We start from the raw sequence: 22,951 nt of genomic DNA, 5'->3' as shown, positions 1-22,951 counted from the left end.
TCCTATTTGCTATCATATTCTGCATTTACTGTGTACATGTCAATAGCCTGGATTCACTCTCAGAATGTAGGTTTTGGCAAAAAAGTCATTTCCTAATAGCATTAAAATCATAAAATGGAGAAATAAAGACTTGACATTTCAAGCCCTGAATGGGCCAAGGGGGAAAAAGCACCAGCACAGGAGATGGAACCAGCTTGCATTTAATCTGATAAAACTGTTGAAAATGGAAGAAAATTACAGTCACATTCCCTGGAGCATTAACATAATGCTTTTCAGGAATTGGCATGTCATCTCTAACATGCCAATGTTAATTTTAACTGAAGTACACTTTAAAATCCACAGATTGATTTCAATGAAATAGGGAGAAAGAAGCCAATTCACCATCAACCATTCTTTTCCAAATAAGTGAAATTGAAACGGTCATGAGATGGTATGAGTATTTAGAGCTAAGGGTAGCCTTATTAGTATATTACTGATGTTCTTGGGTAAGTCATATCCAGGGTGTGGAAACAAATGTCCTTTCAGCCCCACAGCCAGAGTTCTTGTTCACCTTCCCTACTGAAGTGACAGTGGCACAGCAGATGAGTGTTGACCAAGTTGAAAAGTATGCTGGTAACTGCTCTGTCAGCTCTGATTTCTTCTCATCTTCTCACTCCTTTAGCCTGCTCCGTCCTCCATCATCCAGAGAATAAATGTGGAGCAAAGCAAATAACTGATAAGTCATGATTAATAGTATAGAAATGGCTGAGTTTCTTCGACCTGTGTGCCATGAAAGACACCCATACACGTTGCTGTATAAATTGTCTAGAATACAGAAAGTTGAGCTTCTTCTTCTCCTTCTCTTTCTCCTTCTCCTTCTCCTTCTTCTCCTTCTCCTTCTCCTTCTCCTTCTTTCTCCTTCTCCTTCTCCTTCTCCTTCTCCTTCTCCTTCTCCTTCTCCTTCTCCTTCTCCTTCTCCTTCTCCTTCTCCTTCTCCTTCTCCTTCTCCTGTACTTGTAAAATAAAACTGGTTGAACCATTTTTTGATTTATCATGGAAATTCTTCTGCTTACACATGTACAGTAACAAAAATAACCTTTAAGACATCCATTTGTAATGCCTAATTCTATGAAAACTTCAAGAGTTCCCAGTTGTTTGATGTTTAAAGAAGCAGTTCAATTTTCTAAAATTGTGTCTCACTATTTGAAGGTATCTGATTTAGAAAAGATAGCATCTGCCTTGCTATGCCTTGCTACTTCCCAACTTTGTCATGATGACATTCTCTTTCCTTTCAGATGCCTACCAAAGCACTGAGAAAAGCACAAAGATAAATCGTTGACTTTCACATCAGACTTTCACCTGTCAATTTTGACACAAAATTACCTAGTTGCAAATAAGTCTCTATGACCTGTATGCTGGCATTTAAAATGCTAAAAATCACAAGCCAAGATATCAAAAGTGTTAAGTTTAAGAACTACTCAGATAACCCTCCCTTATCTAGAATTAATGCCATGAGAATATGATTTTATGTGACATATCTTATTACATCCTTTTCAGTCCAAAATACCATCCAGATTTTACTTTCATTCTGTACACATTAGGAGGAATCACTTCTCCTTAACTTTACTGATGTCCATGGATTTTAGACTCTAAATTATTTTTATAGAAGGTGGGAAATGTGTGGATGTTACAAATGAATTTATGCACCACTCAGGATGGCAGTTTTCAAACTATGAAATTGTGCACAACCTCTTGAGGATTTACAGTAATTTCACGAATACAAGCCGCACCATTTTGACTGAGATTTTTCTCCCAAACTGAAAATGTAGCTAATACTCAGGAGTGGCTAATATGTGAATAATTTTCTGACATTTACAACCTCAGAAGTGGCAACCAGAGTGCCGAACCGAGCAGTTGCAAAGTCGGCATTTCGCGATAGTTACAAATTGTTACTCTGTTGTGCCGCAGGTAGAGCCTGGCTGCCTGCAGGCAGCACGGGGGGCGGGGAGAGAGGAGGGAGATCTCCCTCCTTCCCTCCTCTGCCGCAGCCCGGGGGAGGCGGCAGGGCCCCGTGCCCCTATTGCCGCGGCTCGGGGAGGTGGCAGGGGCTCCGTGCCGCCATTGCCGCGGCTCGGGTAGACGGTGGGGTGCTCCGTCCCCGCCCGCTGCCGCGGGAGCCGGGGGTCTCCATCCCTGCCTGCCACCACGGGGCAGCGCCGGGCCATGGTAACCGAGCCCAGTGACAGCGGCACCTGGCCCCCAGTGGTCCCGCCGAGCGGCAGTGCCGGGCCGGCCATGCTGGCAGCCCTGAGTGGGCCAAGCCTGCACAGCCCGAGCTGAGCCAGTAAACCCTGCCCTGCCGTGGTTCTGTTACTATTTGGCAACTTTGTTGCACGCAGGTCCTCGCTGAGAACGACAGAGCGGCTTATACTCGGGTGCGGCTTATTTATGGACAAAAAATGAAATATTTGCCAACATCCAGAGACGTGGCTTATACTCAGTGTGGCTTGTATTCATGAATTTACTGTAGTCTGAAATTTCTTAACCTCCAGGCAATAGGAAGCACAATTAAAATTCCAGCCCAGATAAATTGGAGTATATAGAGGTTTATCCTTTTTGTTTATTTTGATGAAGAATTGACATTAGGAGGATATTGCAGTAGAAAAACAGGCTTTTGCTGGTCACATATCTGTCTGCTTAATTAGGAAAGCCAGCAAAAATATTTTTAAAATACTATTTTTAAATAAGGCATGACTATAACTTTCAGTTAAGCTAAGGTTTACTGGAAATTTTGGAGATATTAGTCATTTAATAAAGTGATAGAATTTCAAATCAATCGTTGAAATGTCACTAGCAAAAATAAAGAAGGCCATTTGGAAGAGATACAGGAGTTGTCAGATAAATGTCAATCTATGATATTATAAACATTAAATATGCCAAAAATGAATGCAGTGATTACTTCAGGTTTGAGAGGTAGGGAGGACTGTTAAATATACTCATTGTGAGCACTATTAGATTAGCATTTATTCAGACAACATTGCTGCTTGAACTGAACCTGGTGTCTGTACAATCCAACCTCACTCATATACATTCCATATGTCACTGAAGAACAAGTACAACACACATAACCACATATTCCAATCAGGAGAAATGCCCAAAAGAGTTGTAATGGAAAGACAAGTAAGCTCGTAACCAGTGATCGAGAATTCAACGTAATTTATTGTACCCCCATCATATGAGGGGATTTATTGGCAATTTTACTGTGAACATATCCTATACAGAGTTGTATTTTTTCCTAGCACATAATCTAACCTATAATTTCTTCAGCAAAAAATAAAGTCAAACACTGGTTGTTTAGGTAATTGCTGAAGGTCAAAAGCAGGGGAAAAAAGTATTTTCCTGCCAAATGGAAACTATTAATAGTTATTCTTCATCATACTTTTTACAGTAGTACATCTCTTGATCTGATCTCCAAAGCAAATACACTATGAATGGTTTGAAAACTTTCCATAGGACATTAGTAATATGTTCCTTAAGAAATCTGTATCTGAGAAGGTGTGTTATTGTGCAAAAATATTGTTCACTATCAGCTGATTTAGAAACTGAAAACAAATTTTTTTCTTGGCCACTCTTATTTATTTTATAGATACCATTATCAACATTACTACACTATTCTAAACATCATAAACTTTGAGTTTCATGAGAAAGGTGCAGGTGAAACATTAGCAATAAATGTATAACTTAGGATAGAAATCATTATTTTTCCATGCATCCTACATACAACTTAATTGATATAGCTCAGTTTTGTTATGAAATATCCATATCCCAACCTTCTGTTCAGGGAATTGTTTGGCAACTGTCTGAATTTTCCCATATATCTTTCTTTGTATGTGTCTTGGTCCTGGTAATATGCTGTCTCTAACTATTGTACCATCACAGCATCTCATTCAACTACAATCTAACACAGGGAATATTGCTGCAGTAAAATAAGTGTATGGTAGAATGGGGAAAGCATTTCTGTGTTCTGCTGTGATATTAGAGCAGAAACATAGTGCATCATTAAAGTTGTGGAGATATGTGGAAGTACTTTATTTCTGTGTTGACAGTCTATAGTTCACCAAATACTGTAGTGTTAGCTATGGTGAAAGGTCTGTTGAGATGATTCCAAGTTGCTTTCTTGTTCTCTGACTTTTCAGGATATGAGACTGGTTCTATGGTTCATGGTTCTATAACCCATGCAGCACCCTTGTGTGAATGGGCTAAAATTGTATTGTCTCTTCTGGGGTTTTCTGTAGGAAATTCATTCCATTTCCTCATCTAAGTAGAGGCCATGGGGTCAAACTCATACACAGTAAGTTTTATTTGCAGCTGGTAAGGATACCTCTAGATTGAATTACAAGAACCAAAATATAACCCCTGTTTGAATGATGAAAGAGCACTTTGAGATCTGATTTACTTAGGAAATACTGCACCTAACAACTTTTGGTAATTTAGATTGTTTGAGGAATATCTCTACCCCCACACACATGCAACTGCTTTTGCTTATCTGCTGGTTTAAAAGAGAGGTCAAATGTTCAGTCTTTCCTTGGAAAGAAATATGAATTGTTTATGCTTGAGAGGAGGAACTGGGGGTTATCTACACGTTCTCATTGCTCCATTTGATTCACTGAGGAGAAGTGTTTTTGACTGGGGCAGCAGAAGCACCCGGCTGAAGCATGGAAAAAAATCAGTTCTCCAGAGGGCAAATTCATGCAAAAGCAACATAAAAGGATGAACTGTTTGTGTGAGAGGAATCAATATTCACATGCAAATTAAGTCCCTGAAGTTTATGAAACAGTCCCATGCTTAAATGACTCACTCTGGAATAATCACGTGAAGGTTCAACCCTAGTTTATTCTGCCACTGGGAGTTTTGAAAGCATTCTTTACCCCTGATTTTTTTATGACTAAAAGGTCTGAGGAAAGAGGGGGGTTTGGGGATCACTTATACATGAAAACATCTTTTGCCCCAGAACTAGGAGTCTTTTGCAATAAAACTCAAGGTTATGTTAAACATTTTGCACCTGCATTTCAAAAAAAGCTTTTTCCAGGTATCATGTATTAGTCTTAAGTTGGTAGAGAGATGTAGATCAATAGTCTAGGGAAATCAAAATGGCTTTTTCAAGGACTTTTAAAAAAGGTTTCTCTGGATCTTTGGGCTCATTTCATAATAGCCATCTGCACTATAAGAAGAGGGCATTTTCTTTTGAAAAAACAAAAATAACAACAAACTATAAGGGTGCCACATTGAAAAATATGTGTTATTTGTGTAATCCTGTGTTTTGATTTGTGTGGGTTTTTTTTTTTTTTTTTTTTTTTTTTTTTTTTTTTTGTGGGTTGTTTTTTTTTTGGTTTAAGTCCACTAGCAAAGAGGGTGGACTCTTGTACTTTCAAAGACAAATGAGACTAGATTATAACAGGGCCTTTCATCTCTAGAGCGGTTAGCTGGAGGGTAGCACAAAGTGTTTAGTCTAAAAGTGAGTTTAAATGGCTGTATCTAAAATATATACATTGCTGAGTGGACTTTTCTACTTTTATTTCCATTTAAAAAAGATTCTCTTTCTATAAGGATTTTTATGAATCTGCCTAATCATAAAAGGAGCACATTTCTCTCCCTTTACAAGGAACTTTATAACTTTTAACAGATAAGGAAGTAAGTGATCACTTTGAAGCAGCTAGTTTAACCATTAAAATTAAATTTTAAGGTCCCTGTCTAGCATCTACTGAATGTAATGGAGTTTGGAAATTGACTTTAGACCAAGAGAGACACAAGCTGAGAAACTTAAAAGGCTCATTCTTTCCATATTAGGAGTTTACATCTCTTTCACAGAGTTAAAAGCTGGAGATGATAAAACCAGATTGTCTGACCTCCTGGAAATCTCACCATTGCTGAAAGCTGTCCATTAACATATGCCTTTTGCAGCAGGCTACTTCCTCAGATATTCATATTATTGGAGATGTCCTTTCCTTCTGCCTTCATATTCCAAATGAGGTACAGATATGAAACTGGGAGTGAATGTCTCTAACTAAAGAACTCAGGCTTTGTTCTCATCCACTGTTCAGGTGTGCTCAGGCTTCATGCTAAGAGCCAAATTAATAGGTCAGTACCTCACCTACTGTGGTCTGATAGTAGTGGAGCAATCATTAAAGTATAACTTATTAACCAGTAAGCAGGGACTCTCCTGATCATAAAACTTGCTTTATTCTACCCAGTCCCTCCATTAAAACTTTTAACAATAATTCTGCAATTCACGTCCCTCCAGATGTAGCAGGTGGGCAGTTGGGTATTTTTGTGTGGATTATAAAGTTTGTATCTCTCCTACTCTTTTATTTCTTACATGCAATAGATGTATGCTTCACTAATAGCTACTCATGTCTTCAATATATTCATTATTTTAACAAGTAAGAGATAAATTCCTGATGATGTTGCAAAATAATCAGGTATTTCCAGAAATGGAAGGGACTTCCCAGTTTGTCTCTGGGAAAATTAAGTAGGCTTTTTCAATAATTCCCAGAAGCACTGTTTACCAAAACAAATAACATCTTGCTTTGTTTTCTTTAATTTCCACAGAGCCAGGTTTGGAGCCTCTTGGATTTCTCTTGGAGGAATCTGTTCCTACAGCAAATGTGGAAAAACTTTCAAGAAAATCCAGAGCCTGCAGTTCTTCACTGTGAGATAGATCAGTCTTGATAAGCTGAGGAATAAGAAGGATGATTACCCCTTCTAATATTCACATATAACTTTAAATACTCACAGTCTGAACATGCCTGAATGCATTTCTCACCAGGAAGTAATTTCCACTGTTTTCCCCTAACCATTAACTACTGCATAATCAGGATGATCACATTGCTAGTGGATGTGGCTGAACATGCTACTTAACCTATTTTGGCCTCAAGGATGTGTTTGGGTCTGCTCTTGACCAGCAGTGCATGCTCACTGACATATACAATGACACACACAACCTACAGTAATGGATCCTGGTCAATGTCCCTATGCAGCAGAGGGGCTCTGAGTTACTCTGAAGAAATCGTAGCTGAGTAAATGGCATGAGCTGGTGTTTTCCAAGCAGGAACATCCTACCCTACCCTTTAGAGTATGGATTTTGCATTAAAAAACTTGCTAAATAGATCTTGTCAAAGTCTACCATATTACTTTTGCATATGACATCAGTTGAGTGGTGCTGAAGGATGGATGCCTTCCAGAGGGACCTGGACAAAGTCAAAGAGTCGGTCCATGGGAACTTCACGAAGTTCAACAAGGCCAAGTGCAAGGTGCTGCACCTGTGTTGGGACAGCCCCTGTTACCAGTCCAGGCTGGGGGAGAGGAGAGGAGAGGAGAGGAGAGGAGAGGAGAGGAGAGGAGAGGAGAGGAGAGGAGAGGAGAGGAGAGGAGAGGAGAGGAGAGGAGAGGAGAGGAGAGGAGAGGAGAGGAGAGGAGAGGAGAGGAGAGGAGAGGAGAGGAGAGGAGAGGAGAGGAGAGGAGAGGAGAGGAGAGGAGAGGAGAGGAGAGGAGAGGAGAGGAGAGGAGAGGAGAGGAGAGGAGAGGAGAGGAGAGGAGAGAGAAGGCTCCTTCTCCTGAAGAGGGACTTTTTACAAGTACAGTAGTTTCACGAATACAAGCCGCACGGATTATAAGCCGCACCCCCGGTGCCTCGACAATGTTGCTGTCTTTGTCAATAGATAAGCCACACCCCGAATATTAGCCGCACTTTCGTTCGTCGCGAGAATCCGTGCGCAGCTTTCACAAACTGGCCAATTAGTAACAGGATCGCGGCATAGCGGGCTTTACTGGCTCGGGGCGGGGCCAGGCAGGCTCGGCCCGCTCATGGTTGCCGACGGGGCCGGCTGGGTGGTGCTGCAGCCGCCGCCGGGCTCACTGGCCCCCCTCTCCCGTCAGCACCGCCCCGCCGCTGCGTTTACGTACTCACCCTGCCGGCGGGCCAGGCACTGCCGCCGCTGGCAGGCATGCCGGCCGCGTCGCCGCTGCGTTGTTTACGTAGTCGCCCTGCCGGCGGGCCAGGCACTGCCGCCGCTGGCAGGCATGCCGGCCGCGTCGCCGCTGCGTTGTTTACGTAGTCGCCCTGCCGGCGGGCCAGGCACTGCCGCCGCTGGCAGGCATGCCGGCCGCCTCGCCGCTGCGTTGTTTACGTAGTCGCCCTGCTGGCGGGCCAGGCACTGCCGCCGCTGCCAGGCTCGCCGGCCGCCCCCTCCCGTCTGCACCGCCGCCGCGTTTCCTCGCCCTGGCCGGCACTGCATGCCCACGCACCGCCGGGCTCCCCTACGCTGCTGGCCCCGATTCTGCTGGGCTTCCCCCGCTGCCAGGCAGCCCCACCCGCCAGCCTTCCTGCTTCTGCCATGCTCCCCTGCACTGCTAGCCCCAGTTCTCCCGGGCTCCCCCGCCATGCTGGCTCAGGCTCTGCCGCCCTCCCTGCCCCGCCCTGCTGGCTCAGGCTCAGCCGCCCGCCCCCCACACTGCTGGCCCCGCCTCTGCCAGGCTTTCCCACCTCTGCCGGGGCCGGCCGGGCTCCAGCTTGGCTTGGGGCTGCCGCGGGCTCTCACTTCCGTGTTGGCAGCTTTTAGAATTTTGTTAATAGATTAGCCGCCCCGGAATATTAGCCGCACTTCCGGGTTTCCACCAAAATTTTGGTCAAATTGGTGCGGCTTGTATTCGTGAAATTACTGTACATGTAGGGACAGGACAAGGGGGAACTGCTTCCATCTGAAAGAGAAGATGTTTAGATTAGATCTAAGGAATAAATTTCTTGTGAAGGTGGTGAGGCATCAGAACAGGTTGCTCAGAGAAGTGGTGGCCTCCCCATTGCTGCAGTGTTCAAGGCTAGATGGGATGGATGGGATGGGGATCTGAACCACCTGGTCTAGTGAGAGGTGTTCCTGCCATTGTGGGAGGTTTGGAACCATATGGTCCATAAGATCCCTTTTAACTCAACTTATTCTGTGATTCTCTGACTCAGGAATAGCATTTCTAAGAATTCCATAGAAGAGAAACCTTGGTTTACTTGGCTAAAAGAGCAAATAAAAAATATCAATATATTGTAGTTCTAGTTTCAGGACTGGAGGTAAAATTTTCATTAAATTGAAGGTCTCACTCCAGGACTACTTTTTCATTTCGAGTTAGACAATCACTGAGTGAAAAACTCCATAAATCATCCCAGGAGGAGACATTGGTTAAGTCTTACTTTTTTTTCTTTTTCTTTTTTTAAATTTAATTTCCCCTAGAGAATTATCTAAACTCTGACATTTTTTCTTGTACTTCCATTCCAGCTGAATTAACTTTATATTCCCTTCTACAAAACTTGCACAAGACAGGAGGAGACTTTCTCTACCCATCTTCTAACCTGATGGAGAAGTGTGGGGTGAGGGAATTATTTCAAAAGGATGTGTACTCGAACTCCAGCAACCTGAGATTAAAAGTACTTCCTGGATACATACTCTGGCCCAAGGTTATTACTAAAAAGGTGAGAACTATGTCTCCTCTAGCAATCATTTCAATCATTATTCTAAAAAAAAAATTTCCATTACAGTTGAAAAATCATGGAATTTCTGGATCTTCAGTTGATGGAGGAGTTACTTCAAACCTCTTGGCAGGTACCTAGAACTTGGAAAATTGGTGGAATTACAAATTTTCTTACAAACTAACATAATTGCATATTCCCTTTCAGCATGTAGGGAAAAAAGTCTGAGGTTCCTGGCTCATTCTGTGGATTCTAGAGGAGGTTAATATTCAGTCTACTCTGAGTATCAAAAACCACACAGACCTTTCCTCCTGTTCTCAGACTTATTACCTTTAAAAAACTGCCACTTCTGAAATTGACACTTCTAAGCATCTCTTTCTTAAATATGAAACATTTTTAGTCTGGGTAATCCTCTTCATACAAGAACTTTATGAATCTAAAGTTTGGCAAATGTGTTGTACCAATGGATTCCATTTTTTATTTTGCCTTCCTCCTAGTTTTGGTTGCAGTTATTGTACTTTTCATCCCTAAAAAAATAATGACGGAACTTTATAATGTAACACAAAAAAGCCCATGAATGTTGGATAGAGACAAAGTCTTTTCAAAACATTAAAAAAGGGTAGTCTCCTCCTTTTTCTCCATGCTCTACTCTTGCCCCCGAGTCTGAATTATTGATACCTGTTGTCCTAGCTAGTTTCTATTGCTATATATATAACACAATAACTATATTTTGCAGCACCTAGATCAGCGATTATACATTATTTTTCATTTACATGTCTACTAACAGCAATTCCTAGCTTTCAGAGTGTTCTCTAATTATAAGCATGAAACAAAACTCATAGAGAACTTTGACTCTCCAAGATCACATATAATTCAAAATTTATTGAGAAAAAGTTATTGACTTTTTCATGACATTACAAAGCAATATTTTGTTAAATTTATTTCCTGCTCTCTAAAAAAGATTATATTTTGTGTTTACGTAAAGATGTAGGTTGTCTGTTTCCTGCCTGACTCACCATAGTTAACCAAAGCATTCAGTCTCTTGAATCCTCTCAGATGCAAGGGTTATTCAATAAACCATATATCTAGTATAGGAAATATTCAACATATTAAAGTTCTGGTGTACCAAATGGTCCTCATATTACACAGCTTCTAAAGATAATATTTGTAAAAAAAAAAAAAAAGATATCCTGATAACAGTGAGTGAAATTACTTACTATTTTAACCAAAATCAAATTGTTTCTAAAATTCTTCACAGACAAACTGCATGGTCTGGGTACTTTAACAAACTCTACAGGATGGAAAGTATGACAGAAAAAAAATGTCTATGGGTGCCAAATATATGTCTCCATTAGTTCAAAAGAAATTACATTTAGTTTTAGTTCTGACTCTCTTGTGCTAGTTAGAAAGTCAATATTACAGCATCTGGACTAGAAAAGTAGTGTGAGCCCATGTATAGCTGAAGAACCATTAAAATAATCTCAATTAAAGTGAATGACTCTTGTTCCCCTGTGAATTTCAGTTGGATCTTCTGAATAAATCTACCAACCACTCAAACAAGATCGAGTTATATTGCTAAGAGAGTTGAATATGAGTAACAGATAGCTACTGAAAAATTAAATGTTTCTGTTCCAATTAAAAACAAAAAACATGCCTGGAAATACCTAAATGCAAGTAGACAAATCTGTAGGTTTTCTTTTTCTCTCTTTTCTTTTCTTTTCTTTTCTTTTCTTTTCTTTTCTTTTCTTTTCTTTTCTTTTCTTTTCTTTTCTTTTCTTTTCTTTTCTTTTCTTTTCTTTTCTTTTCTTTTCTTTTCTTTTCTTTTCTCTTTTCTTTTCTTTTTTCTTTTCTTTTCTTTTCTTTTTTCTTTTTTCCTTTCTTTTCCTTTTCCTTTCTTTTCCTTTTCTTTTTTTTTCCCTTTCAGAAATATGTACACACATAGCCATTAACATAAACATAACTTTCTCTCTCCTGCTGCTCTATTAATTCCATTTAAAAAGCTGATTTTTTGTATCCTAGGAGTAAAAATAACACACCAAGCAATTTCATTAATGCATCTCCTTTTAAATTATTTTTTGTTGCAACTAACTCCTAAAAGCTGCAGTTAGCTCCTAAAAGCCAGCTACAACCCTCAGCAGCCATAGAATACCCAGATTCTACTCTGGAAGCATTTATATACTAGGAAGACACAGCATCCCACTTAACTCTTTTGTCATGTGGTATCACCAACTAGGAATAACAGCTCATTCTTCTGATCTCATCTAATGAAATGTTCTCAATTGTCCTAAATTTGTGTCTTCTCTTTCATCATAAGCTTTATCACTCAGTGAAGAAATTCATCAGGTCTGAATATATCTTATAATGGAACACAAACCTTTTTACAAGACAGAAGGATGAAAATTACCTAAAAACAAGTTACTGTTAGGGAATCAGTAGTTATGCATTACAGAACACTTGTTCCCTACATTTATTTTTCCCTGATGAATGACTGTTACAGGGTAAAGAAATTAGAATAATATATATCAATGATTTGCGACTCTGGGTGAAAAAAACACTTCCCACAATTTTTTTATTTTTCACTTTGAAAGAACTAAAAACCTATTCGCTATATCAGTTATATAAATGTCTGGTCAGGGAAGGAGGTATGCTGCATGCTCAGTATTGACTTGAAATAACACTTTTTCTGTCTAGATTGAAATGGCCTCAACATGTCCTCTTATTTATTAAGATTGTTTGGATCATTTTCTGATTCTTTACATAGCATTCCTAAAACTTGACTAGAATGAGCTTAGAAAACAACAGAATTTCCTAGTGCTAACTGGGTGAACTTGGTCAGTTCCTTGGTCAAACAGGTTCATTTGATTTGTCTGTTTCAGTGACCTTTTGACTTACAGCCATCTGCATTCTGTTCATGCTTTATTTCATTTTCTTTTACTGGAGAGCACTTTGGAATGTTTGTCATGAAAAGAGCTACATAAATATTAATGTATTGATAGTGTTATGGCTTTTCAAGCCTATTTTTCATTTCACGGGTTTTAAGAGCTACAAAATTTACTGACTATACAGAAAATATAGTATAATGGACTTTCTGAAATGCCCTGAATGAGATAAAATACATGAATTATTAATCCCATGGATGTCAGTGCTCTCTTGCCTGTAGATGAAATTTTCTGTGCCAGTCCAAGATTTTTTTCTACTGTGCAATGTTTGTGATGAATACACCTTATGCCTCTTGTCTGTAAGCAAGCGTATGTTCCTAATTACATTCTAAAAATAGTTATATGAATTTTATATGCACAGTGTAGTCATCAAAATCCACTTTGAACCTCCATAAACTGCAGGGATCATGCAGGGAGGCATTCACACGGGACTGTGTTTTCTGCAGGTAGTGTTAGCAGGCATCTGTCAACATAGAAAAACAGAAGCAACTTCAGATTCTGAATGAAACAAGGAGATTGTGCTTTAGGGATGTCTTGACTCAGTTTATTTCCCACTCTGTTTTATATTTTCCATTATGTGCTGATTCCCTTTTTTTTTTTTTTTTTTTTTTTTGGTAGGTATTCTGCCATCTGGGCTAAACAGCTAAGTTATAATCTGTGACTCTCATTTATCACACCATAGGAGGGAAGCCATCAGAATCTGTAAATCTGCAGCAGAGCACCTAATACAGACTAATGAAAACAAATGGAGCTCGAGGTAAAGGCTACTTGCAAATCTTAGTTCATCCAGCTGTTTTAAAAATCACAAATGTTGAAGCTCCCAGAATCTTAGATAGCCTTTATAAGGCAGTGGCCAAATTCCATTGAACCAGATGGAGAATACATCAGGTCTGGACTCTTGCCCTTACTTCTGATTTGTATCAGTTGTCAAGTTAGTATGAACTGTGATAATTTTTCCTATTAAAAGCAGAACTCCGAACATTAAAGTTCCACATATAAGAGAGGAAGGTGATGAATAACTGCTTTTTTTTCCCACTTATTCAGCTGCAGACAATCATATCCATGTTCTCATGGCTCACTGTCCCTTGTTTCTTCACCTCTGCTCACTGTCCTACTGCATCATGGAACATTGTTCAGGCATGCTGTACCCTCAAAAGCCCTGGTACCCCTCTGCTGTATTTCTGTGACTGACTAAGGTATAAGAAACCCAGCACCCTCATGAATGCTTCTGCAGATGCAGAAAACTGACCAGTACTTGATATTCTTCCCACCTTCAATCAAAGCCATAGGTAATTCTTACTGATAATTCTTACTGAGCACCAACCCTCAACTAGGAGAAACTTGTGTTGTCATGTACAAAGAGGTCTTTATTTAAGGATTGTCTGCAGCTGTACACAGTCCATCCATCCATCCATCCATCTGAACCTGCATTATATCATCTATCACCACAGTCTGAACATATTGACCTTCAGAACAGAGAGTAAGATTCATCTCCTAACTCGAGTGACTGACGGAGCTATATAGGGGTTGCAAGTATCTATTTATGTTTTAATGTTTAACAATTCTCTCAGAATTTGCTAGGTAAGTGCATTTTAAAAACCAATCAATAAATAAATATCTCAGGCTCACTTCAAGGGCAGAATGTTTACCTCCCTCCAAGTCATAGTTATGACAATATTGTATGTAATCTCAGGAAAACAGCAAAAAGTAGTATAGCAGCGTGGGAAACCTGAGAACAATAAGTGCATAAATATTTTGCTGTTCCATTTTGTTTTAACTGAAAAATAGTATGAGAGACTGTAAAACTGAAAGAATCTTTAGGAAATTTGCATACTTAAACAATGTTTCTAATTTAAACTTGGGCAGAATTACATAAATGGGAGTGAAAATTGACTTCATTTTGCTTTTTTCCGCTGTTTAGCTGTTTTGGTTTTTTTCACACCCAAAGCTGGAAGGCAGTTACAATCTGGTTTTCAAAGCTGCCTTTCACTACAACAGGAATTTTATTCCTTCTAGCAGAAAACAAATTAGGCAGCTATTTAAGTTATTGAGCTATTAATTGCCATTTATTGTGCGAAGACAATTTACGGGGCAAAAAAAAGAAAGAAAAAACAACCCAGACCTCAAACTACTCAGCTTCAATATATAGATGTTTTGACTACATGTAGAGCATGTGCAAGGGATTACAGCTGGTGATCATTAGTGTTTTTTAATACACTTCAAAACATGGAGTGTCTTATTCTTTCGTAGGGGGTTTTCCCACCAGATTAGTGAAGCATGAATGGAATGCGCATTTTGTGGAGAGAAATAAACAATAGATACCTGGCTACAGAGAATTGTAGCTGGTTTTTTTTCAGTTTGTTTGTTTGTTTGGAGGGTTTTTTTTATGTGAAAGGTGTAAGAATCACTACCTTACACTCTAACTCATTCATTCCAGAGCATACAGGAAATATGAAGAAAAGCATTGATACTTTGCCATAAAAGAAGTGTATTTTTAGCAATCTTGCACAAGCCACAAACCCTTAGTCCAGATTCCGAAGTGTTTTATAGGTTAATTTGGTGCTTATCTTCCCAATTAAAGTAAAAGACAAGTCTCTTAAAATACCCTGTGCAATGGTACTGAAGCATATTCCCAAAAATCCCAATTTAAAGACAATATTTTGACTTTTTACTGAGAAGTAATTTTTAGGGAGTGCATGTTGGTTTCTTTTTTATTTCCTTTGTCAGCATTCAGAAAATTCATAATGTCTTCTGAAGCTGATTAACACAGGACTTTGTTGAGTAAAATAGATGACCTCTATATCTCTCATTTTTCTGCTAAATTTTTATGAACTTCCTAATTGATATTATTAGCAACATTTTTATGGAAGTTAGTTGTGAAGTTATGGTGACATTTTTATTCTTTCCTCTTGAACATTTCCTAGGAATATAGTTCAAGCTATTACATTAGTTTTTCAGTGACTTGCTTGCACATGTATTAATTTCCTCTCATTTTCCCAAGACTTCAAAAGCTCCAGTATGCTCACTCCCTGACCTGGCAGAGAGTCCATGCAGCTCTTCTTCTCAAAATCAAAATCAACTTAGTCTTTCTTATGTTTTGGAAAAGAATAGAGCAATTAGAAATTAAAATGTTTCACTGTCAGCCAAAGAAGTACATACAATGGTAATAAATATGCACCACCAATGAGAAGACACTTTTAAAAAAAGTGAATTGACTCTTAACAGTACTAATATTAGCAGCACTTTGTAAAGCACCAATTAGGCCTCAGATACAGAAGTTTATAAAATTCAGTGGACTGAAAGGTGACTTAAATCTGTTCTGTGTGCAAGTGGAGGTACATGATATGAATGGAGATTGTCCTACAAACTGAGATAAAACAGGTATAGTGTATTACAGACTAGTAAAACACAGACCAAAAGAATATGAACATTGGCCCATCAGAGACATATGTGAATAAAAACATATTTAAGCCAAATCATGCAGCTGGAATGAGATCTAATGGATTTTAAATTATTATGAATATGTTTTGGCAGGGGGCTTGCAAGCTTTGAACCATCACAGCCATAAAGTCTAGAAAACTTTGAAACAAGGGTGGTTGTGGCGAAAAAGTGAGAAATTTATGAAGTTCATCAGGGGATCTTTGTGGGGGTACCGCTGCAAGGTGCAGGAGGTGAATGGTCTCCACTGCCCAGGACATCTCCTGAGGTCTGCTGCTTCCTCAAAATTCCTGTGCAAACCTAGTAGGGAAAGGGGAAGGAGAGAAGGGGAAGGAGAGAAGGGGAAGGGGAAGGGGAGGGGGAGGGGGAAGGGGAGGGGGAAGGGGAGGGGGAGATTACACTGTCTGTGTTACAGAAGCAGAACCTCTGCAGCTTTAGGAGATTTCCAGATAGATTTCAAAATATACTTGCAGGATGTTTAATATTAGCAGAATAACTATGAGAAACTTATTCTTCTTCTACAATCTGTTTCATGTTAATTTCTAGTTCAAGAGGGTCTGACCCCAAATTTCCTTATTTGACCAAAATACTGATGCCCTTCTTACAATTCTTTTGTCTGAATTATGTTACACTGGTTAAACAGTTGCATTTTTACTTCTGGTTAAAACAAAAGAAAGGGTGACATGCTTGTGTTCAAGAGCTTAAAAATATAGTACAAAAAGAAGTGAGTTTTCTTTCACTATTTCTCTTGCAATATCAGACTTAAATAGGTGGTATGTAACTGCATTTGGACTTTGCTGTGCTCAGTTTGTACTCCTGTGTAAATTTACAGAAACATCACTCAAAACAGCATACACCAAGGTTTTATTAAGGGTGCCATTGTTGAACAGTCTTCCATATTCCTGTATTGTGATAAACGTCTTACAAACATCTGACAGCAATGTACAACATAGAAAATGATAGCTGCAGTATCTGCAAAGAAAGAAATTTTATTTGAGAGACTGTTTCTCAAAACTCTTTTTGTTATTTTGTGTCAAAACATGATTTGGAAAACTAGCAAAGCCTGATTTCTTGCCAGGTTCAGATCCTTGCTTTCATGCCACATGGTGCTGTTGACTGCTAGCATTAATGTTCATTCTGACTTTCTGGTCACAGTTGTCTTTAGGTCTGTTACAGCAGATTTAGCAAAGTTGACTTCAGTCTCCTCTACATTTATCAACCATCTCTTGCTTATGAAGAAAGTCTAGCAAGACTTTGTGCAATGTTAAAATGTGTTTTAATTTTTAGTCTTTTCTTGATAGTTTAATATGTATTATTATTCTAAATGAATAAAGTCTTCACTCTCTGATGCTCATCACAAATGCTGAACTGTACAACAATTTCAACCTCACTTGGACTGCTAATTTGGGAGATATGACTTTAGGGCAGAAGGAGAGTAAGAATAGCAGGAATAAGAAATTCAATTGAGAAATAAACGAAAAGGTGGGAGAAATATGATACTTAGTAGCTGAAAGGCAGAGGAGGCTGTCAAGATGATCGAAGATGATCACATCTCCTACGAGGAAAGGCTGAGAGAATCGGAGATTGTTCAGCCTGGAGAAGAGAAGGCTTTGGGGTGACCCAGTTGCAGCCTTCTGCTAAAAGGAGCCACAAGAAATATGGAGAGGGACATTTGGCAAGACCATGTAGTAACAAGGGGGAATAAATTCAAAATTAAAGATGGCAGGGCTAGATTTTATATTAGGAAAAAACTAATAAGCTCACTTTATTGTGAGGCAGTTGAAATAATGAAACAGGTTGCCCAGAGAAGTTGTGGATGCCCCATCCCTGGAAGCATTCAAGACCTGGTTGCTCCTTTCACCTTGCTTAGTGAAAGGCATTCCTCTCCATGGCAGGGTGGCTGGAACTGGATCTTTAGTGCTCTCTCCAACTCAGAGCAGTCTGTGATTCCATGATTCTATGAAACAAAACAAAATTGCAAAGGGATGATCAGGATAGAAAAGTAAAGGAAGCAGGGGAGAAAATTCATAGACAGAGATGGGAAACTGGTGATTAAAGGCAGCAAAAGCCCATCTGTTGTACACAGTGGAGTATTTAACTGACTTTTTCTTCCGTGTCCTTGATCACTTATTATAACAATTGCTTTGTAGAATGAAACTGGAAAATACTAGGATCTCCCATTATTTGCTAACATGAATTCTGCCAAACTCCTATTACTGGGCAACTTTAGGGCAGAAAATACAAAAGCGCTTTCAACTTTTGTTTTTCCCTGAGTTGACTGAGATTTGACCCATAATTGCTCTGAGATTGAAGCTTTTGCCTGAAATGTATGATTTTTTTGGGAGCTCTTTGCTCAGAATTCTTTCAGGCATTTGCGAACAACCTGCACTACACACTAATACATTTGCCTTTCTATTAAAAGTGCTCCTATTATTTTTTCCCCTCTTTGTTAATAGATCATTAACTTATTATTGCAGGGTAGGCTTGTTACTTCAAGGTCTGATTTGAAGTTCTCATCAGCCATTACTTAGGAGAGTGCCTGTAGCTTGTGAGTTTCCAATGCATTAGAAAAGGCACTTCAGAATTTCAATATGACATACTACTTTTGGCGTCAACTGATTTGCCCTGTGTGTAAGAAAGGAACTGAGGGACTGAAGGTCTACCCAGAGAGCATAATGTGCCAGCAGGAAATTATGTGGATATTTGAGTCTACAGTGATGAGAGCTAGATAAGCATCAAGTTCCTTTTACAGTGAAGTATAGGATACTATATTTTCAAACATTTGTTTCAGCCTATCAGAATATTTATTGTCCCTGAAGTGTAACAGAGGCTTGTTTTCTCGACACTATCAACACAGAACTTGCTGTTGACCACAGAAACAGGTTTCACTTCAGTCTATATATATTATTGCAGTACTAGACCTTTTTTAAGGGAAGTGTCCCTTTTATGTGATCTTATAGCTCACATAATGTTCAAGTGCTATTGTTTCTGAAATCTGAGTGTGGTGGAGAGTTATGGGGACTCTGGAGACAGAGTGTGATGAGGATTCTGAGTTTTGGAGATTAAATATTCTGAGAAACCTCTTGGCATTAGCTAGCTCTGCTCAGTCTACTTGAAAATACTAGACTAGGTGGCATCAAAATGAATGGTAAAATCTGCTCTGCTTTTAGGGTAGAACCTTTTGTAATGCACTTCCTGGAAAGAGAGGGCAAAAACGTAACCGTAGTGTCTACTCCTGGTTGAGCTGAACCATGTAAAGCACTCCTGATGCAGCAGAAAGTCTTTTAGGATGAAGGCCAAGACAATTACATGGTGTAATTTCACCTTTCAAGAACTGGTCTCAGTTCTAATGAAAACATCAATAAAGATTGTTTTCTTTCAAAACAGACTTTATCTTAGAGGATCAGAGTGGTACAGAGTTCAGTGTTGGTAGCTGTGACACAGTGGGCCCTACAGACCTCTGCAGCCTTTGATTCTCCTAAAATCACTGCGTGCCAGATGCTTTTTAAAGAAGCAAAGTGACTATGTCATTCAGGAGTCTGGAGCTGGATCCAAGAGCAGTTGTAAGACTATCAGCCAGTGAAACAGCCCTCACCCAAGGTCTGCTCTGATTCAACTGCTGGCTGGTATTTAAGATGATCCATCTACTGAATTATTTCTGAAACTCTAAAGAAATATTGAAATACCAAATATTTTTCTCTGCTGGTAAATGGCTATGGAGCATGGTGTGGAATTTTTCCATACTGGTATATGTTCAGTTTTTTATTCAATTTCTTTGAGAAAGCAATACTTCTGAACATCATCTGAAGATTTTTAGGTAAATGTTTCCCATTAGATATGGCTGATCATATTATAACTAGCCTGACCAAATCTTTATGGTTATTGACTTTGCCTTTAGAAATTCTCTATAGAAAAAGCTCTGAAAGTAAGGCAAATTGAACTAGTTTAGATATTTTATTTTTAAAAAAGCAATCGGGATAATAAACATTTTAATAATAGAGGTATAGACCTCTGCACTATAATCAATCTGAACAACACAGATTCTAACTGCATCCTTTCCAAAACCATCTGAGTCATGACTTCTCAGTATTTCCATTTCCCTCTAAACATGTATTTCTCTCAATATAAATATCTGACTATTTATACACATATGCACAATTCCACACTAATAGGGAAAGACTTGTGCTTCCTCTTGTGCTTAAGGTGACCTTAATTTGACCTCCTCCAATTAAATTATGCTTTCTAATACATAATAATATATCATACTGGTATAAAATGTAATGACCATAGTGAATTGCCTTGTCCATCTATAAAGCTGAGGATGCAAATCACTGCAGTTAGCTGGGTATCACATGCATAGGTAAAATGTATGATGAGAGACCATGCTGGACATCTAATTGTGCCACATGCATTAAACCAGTCATTGGACTTAAAATAAAAACAAAAACAAAACCAACAACAACAACAACAACAAAAAATATTGGGAAAATAATGTAGGTAAAATGTGTGCTTGTCGGAAATTAAGAAATTAATGTGATTAATTATATCCAGGGCACTACTAGGCCATATTAAAAATAGCACTTCAAGGTTTTGAAAGAGGGAAAATTTAAGGAGTGGATAAAAATTGCTAAACAACTGCAAACTTTTGTAATGTATTTTCCAATAAATTTGCATAACAGTGCAGTAGGGAAATAGATTTCTCTGGATGAATTTAATGAATTTCAGAAATGCATGTATTCAGACGTGTTGTAGTACAGAGACATCCCAGGCTGGTTGAAGATGGTGCAAGAGGGAATGTTTTATTTTTTCAATTAAAATAATATCCTTTTACTGTTGTTCTGTTAGTCAGCTCAGTAGCATCTAATAAGTGTACACAGTACTCCCAGAGCACCTTATCTTGTTAGATTCTGTTTTTTCTCTTCTGCTTCATTTTATTTAAACAAAATTTCTTCAGCTTGATTTTGTGCCTGGCCACCCATAATGCAAACAGAGGACTGTGAAAGAATGTAATTTCTTGCAGGTATATGGGTCGGGGGATTTATTAAACCTCATCTTTGCACAGGCTGTTTTTAAATTTTCTGCTAGAATAGCCCACGTTCCTGAGACATGAATGAAAATGAAATGAGTGTGCAGTCATGGCATTTGGTCAAAATATTTTGATGCTTGAATGATGATGATTTGATGCTCTTCAACACTACTGAATTACTTCAGACTCAATTGTATTCAGTTTTCCACGTGCTCTGGTCCTACAGCCCGGACATACTCAGACTTTTTTTGCAAATATGTAATGCTTTGGAAGGTTCATAACCCTAGCTGGGAAGATTAGGGCCAAAACACTAGGGTGATAGGAACCAAAAAATAAACTGGGACCCAGTTTAAAAATCACAACATATGCATGACTACTGCTTGCCTGTGTCAGTCCAGCTTTCAGTAAATAAAATGAAGGTCTTTTCTCCTAGCTCCCTGCAATTTCTTCCAGTATTTCCTTCTCTAAAGTTAAGTATTTCTGTGAAAGAGTAAGGAAAAGAGAGAACACAGCACACAGAGTGTGTATCTGAATTGAAGAGAGGAAATTATATGAAACCAAGGAAAGTGGAAGAATGTTACAATATGAAGGTACAGGTGACAATACAAAACACAAATCATAATATGTATGTTTAAAGTTTTATATATGTTTTCTTACTTATGTTAGTTAGTTTTTATGCAATCTCAGTGAAACAGAAGACAATATAGAATTTATTGATATCCTGGCAAGTCTTTTGCAAGTTTTGGAGCAAATAAATATGGGTTCTGTAGAACCAAATATTAGAAATTAATACTAGAGTTGGGGTTAGTGAGCAGTAGTTACCTAAGAAAAAGCTGTTGGAGGACCCATTCAAAGAGGAGGGAGTTTTTCTTAGAGGTACGCCACACGATCTGAAAAATAGTGTGGAAAATAATATTGGCCAAGATTCAAGAGACTCAGCTTGCAGTTACAGAATTGGTAAGAGACAGGACCTGCTTGCCTTGCCACTGTTAAAAAAATCCTTCTGGATTTTCGCCCTTGGAGTAGCTCAATACCTAATTATGCACATGCATATTTTCAGAAGCAGGCTAACTCTCCTTGTGGTAGAGTCCTATAAACCTGATGTCAATACAATGAAAACAAGATGTGTCCAACAATGTAACACTGACCTTTTTTTAAATTCAACCATTTAAAGCAAAGTTTAAAAGTAAAGTTTGAAGCAAAGTTGAGAAACCATGTTGGAAAGAACTATCTGTAACTGCCGTGAGGATTTTCTCTAGCTGAAAAGTTTTTTGCATTTTTTATATCATTAGCATTGAAGGGATGTCTCCAAAGCTGTTTGCAAAGGCATGTAAAGTTTGTTGCTTAAAGTTCTGTTCAGACTCCAAAGATCATTTTATGACTGAATATTTCTTAGCTTTGGCCAGTGGTGTTAATAATTATCCTTAAATAATTGTTTTTTTCTCATATCAGTTCCTTTTTGGATAAGACTCACACAAGTTTGTGAGATTCAAATTCTGGACACAGTATTAAGTCAGAATGTTGACCTGGAACTGTTTCCCCATCTCACTTTTCCTGCATGCTGGCCCAGGAATGGTATTAAGAGTAGGAGCCACACCAGACCTTCAGACTGTCTGAACCTGTTCACTTCATGATTATTGTATTCCATTGCAGACTGTGCTGCCTGCAGTCTGGAAGAGAAGTGAGAGTCATTACTCATTGCTAAAGAGTTTCACTATGATTTGTAGCATGAAATCATTATGGAGATGCCTAAAAGTAGGCAGCAAAGGTTTTTGTTAAATAGGCAAAGAACTCAGAACAAAATATTTTCCATTTATTATCTTAAAATTTCTGTCAAAAATGCAATAATGCAAATGAGAAGCAGCAATGCCACTGAGTATTTGTTCCAATTTTGATGCATACACTTACTGGATTGGAGGAGTATTTTAAAAAATAACCCCCTTCCTCAGCCCCCACCCCAAACACACACAAAGCCATACAGATGAATTCAGGGAATGTGAAAGAGCCTGAGAAATTCCCATTGGAACCATTCCCATTACATTGTACAAATAAAAGAGA

Source organism: Catharus ustulatus, chromosome Z, assembly GCF_009819885.2.
Source record: "Catharus ustulatus isolate bCatUst1 chromosome Z, bCatUst1.pri.v2, whole genome shotgun sequence".
Lineage (NCBI taxonomy): Eukaryota > Metazoa > Chordata > Aves > Passeriformes > Turdidae > Catharus > Catharus ustulatus.
Note: the sequence above shows the minus strand (reverse complement) of the source record.